General features: G+C 33.0%; 1 long non-coding RNA gene across 1 annotated transcript; it reads left to right on the forward strand.

Moving 5' to 3' along the window:
* Positions 1–1100: 1100 nt before the first annotated feature.
* Positions 1101–2893, forward strand: LOC143074372 (uncharacterized). Its single transcript, XR_012977821.1, has 2 exons — positions 1101–1501; positions 2437–2893. It is a non-coding gene; the product is annotated as an uncharacterized LOC143074372 (long non-coding RNA).
* Positions 2894–3567: the final 674 nt, after the last annotated feature.

Consider the following 3567-nt stretch of genomic DNA (forward strand, 5'->3'; position numbering starts at 1 on the left):
ACATTATTTCGTCTAATTATTGTTTATCTATTAATCATTTTTAAAGACAATCCGGAATATGTTTAAATGTTTCTACGAAAACCTCTTGTTTCACCATCGCTGTGACAGAGAGTTACTTTGTTCTTATTGGTTTTTTTCTGTTATTAACATAGCTGAGTGTCTATATATTACAAATTGTCAAAATGCAGTAGTTGATAGAAATATATACACAATAACAGTTATGCTCTTCAATAAAACTGTTACTTTTTCTTCTTGATGATATTTAGATAAAGTACATTTAGTTTTTTTTATCCAATAGCTGTCCCGAACTCTTCGCTTGGAAAAACTCTAATTAAAGTACAATAACAAGAACTGTCTAGCACTTAAAGTCAAAATGTTAATGATATAACTGTCTGATTGCTGGCCATGGCTAGACCTGAGTCTCGTCTACAAAAGACTCATCAGTTACTCTCGAATAGAAATAGTTCAGAAGGCCAAATAAGGAACGAGGTTAAAAAGCATTGATGACCACAAATTCCCAAATGCTTTGCCAAATACAGCTACGGTTATCTATCCTAAGGGAGGTTATTCATAGTAATGCGACATTTTTAAAGTTTTGGTTTATTAATTTAAACTAATTCGGTTATGATAATATCACCTGTAATTCATATCAGTGCAAAAGTGCTATCCTCTAGATATATAGGCTGGTCATATCATCAGGGAGCATGTCACGATTGTTTGTTTCGAAAAATTGAAATAAAAGAGAAAGAGAATGTAGAAGTTAATAGATCTGTGGTGCTCTTGTGTGTTTTAACCAACAATATTCTTGTGTATAATTTATAGTATAGTATGGCACTCATTATCACTGAACTAGTATATATATTTGATTAGGGGCCAGCTGAAGGACGTCTCCGGATGCGGAATTTCTGCATTGAAGACCTATGTGTGACCTTCTGCTGTTCTCTGGTCGGGTTGTTGTCTCTTTGGCACATTCCCCACTTCCAATCTCAATTTTAATATAATATGATTCTCCTACAGGTCTGAAATATTTACTATCTATGTATTATATGTGGACCACATTAATAATCTTATCTTTGTTGTCGTTCAATTATATCATTTCTTTACGTCTAGAGATTCAATATGGGTTGTTTCGTTGTTATGTTTATAAATTCGATTGTTCTAGCCTGTTTACTCCTTCAAGGATGCGAATCGATTTCAGAGGAAAGATTTTTAAAACTTGAGAAAATAGTCGAAAATCAGAATTCGCGAATCTCCGATATGGAAAACATAATTTACGAACAAGAAGTGCATATTAAACGTTTGAATGAGCGACTTCAATACATGGAGACTAAACTGAAGAAAAATGAACTGAAACGTAATAAACCAGATTTGTGTAGCTGTAAGGCGCTTGGTTTCCCAGAGAGACATTCACTTAACCAGAATAACGACAACAAAATAAAGGAAAGACACAATAATGAACAAGTGGAACCAGTTGTGAGGAATAAATATGATGTTCATACAAGTAAGTTTAATATTGCAATGAAATACAAGTTTAAATGTCCAAACATTGGTAGAAAGATGTGTTGTAAATGCCAATGCAACGCCTCTCAATCCAAGTCACAATGTATAAAAAGAAAACAATGATACGTCAAAGTAAGGCCTTCAACACGGACCATTGACTTACATCGAACAGTAAGTTATAACGGGCCACAAAAATGGCAAGTGTATAACCATTCAAACAGTAAAAACAACGGTCTTATTTCTATAAAAAAAAAACGAGAAACGAGAAACATGTATGAATCACATCAACAAACGACAACCACTGAACAACAGATTTTTTATCATGACTTAGGACAGGTGCAAACGAATGCAGCGGGTTTAAACATTTTAGTATGTGCTAACCCTCATTGTACAACGTTTCATGAAAGCCGAAATAGATAAAGATTATGTTCATTCTGTTTATCTTGTATTGCTCATAATACATCATAACAGCAATGGACTTTATCTATATTTAATTCTTTTTGATACTCATTCAGATGGGACATGTCAATTACCTACAACGTGATTAACAACAATACGAACGTTTTGGTATATCGTTCTCAATGATTTTTATAACCAATAAATACTGTTTCAACAGTTTAAACAGTTTATGAAATTACAAAAACAAAGTTGAAATACCAAGAAAACAACAGTTATAATGATAAATCAATAAACGTCTTTAAACACTTTCAAATAGCAACTTTTTGTAGATATAATAAACTAGAATTAGTTAAAATAATTTCAATCAAAAATTTCAAAAGTTCAGTTGAATAATTTAAAACTTCACTCAATTACAGTGACTGTATAGCTTCGATTTTATTTACAAACATTGATTGATTAAAAACTGTATGTTGCGTCGTACTTTATTTTTTTTTTAGATTTCAGGCCTCTAGTATAAGTCAGTTATTATTTTTGTAGGAAAACGACTTCTCGTCCAACCTACTACGATGCAAAATTCACAAATCGGATTTTATGCGTATATGAGTCAAAACGAAAACAGTCTTAGTAAGCATCATACTATAATTTTCGATGTTCAGAAAACCAACGTTGGGAATGGCTACAATCCCTTTTCTGGTCTCTTCACAGCACCACAAGACGGTCTCTATACGTTTGCAACAAGCATTACAATGATTCATCATTATGCGTCGTTTGAACTCGTAAAAAACGCCGACGTACAAGGATCATTCTTCATTGATGCGTCACATATAAGTGAATGGAGGTCTTCGTCATCGATTGTTGTCTTAGCACTAGTCAAGGGGGATGTAGTATTCGTCCGAACCAGTACAACATACGTACCTCATGGGGATATACACAGCTCTAAGGATGGAAGATCGTCATTTACCGGCTGGCTTATTCAATAAAGAATCTGTTTGTCCTTGTCCCGTTATACGTTTTTTTTTCAAAAATAAAAAGACCGCAAATAATCATGATTTTACCGTTTTTGAAACTCATATACACTATAAATAATATATAAGAATGATAATGATATTATAAGTTATCATGATATACATTTCGTGAGTAATTTCATTATATTAAAACTCGTTTAGAAGATTGAATCGTCCCCTAAACGTAACAAACAATATATTGACAATCAAAACATCAAGTATCATGATGATATTAGTTCTAGAGAGCGTTTTGTTAGAAGAAGATTGCGTATTTTCCACACTGTATGATTTATGTTTTTTTCTTTCCTATAGCAAGGTATTTGCTTCTTCGTTACTTCTTTTTTATGAAACAACGTTGGACGTGTTCTTTCATTCATTTTTTTAAAGTTAAGATATTTTGGAAGCCCATCGATGAAAAGATTGTACAAATATATATAAAATAATAGGAGAACCCCTCTATCAAACTGCTAGTTCTTCTTGTTGATGCCGTTTTCAATCATTTGAATGAAGTTATTTTGATCCATTATCCTGAAACTTCCCCGAACCTGTCAGATCCGACTGTCTGAAATGCTGGAGGAGGAATTGCTTCCTATAGATATCGCTTATATAACCATTGAAACGTTTGTGGAAACGATGTTTTGGGTCACCAGCATGTTGGAGGCCA

Source organism: Mytilus galloprovincialis, chromosome 5 (genome assembly GCF_965363235.1).
Source record: "Mytilus galloprovincialis chromosome 5, xbMytGall1.hap1.1, whole genome shotgun sequence".
Taxonomy (NCBI): Eukaryota; Metazoa; Mollusca; class Bivalvia; order Mytilida; family Mytilidae; genus Mytilus; species Mytilus galloprovincialis.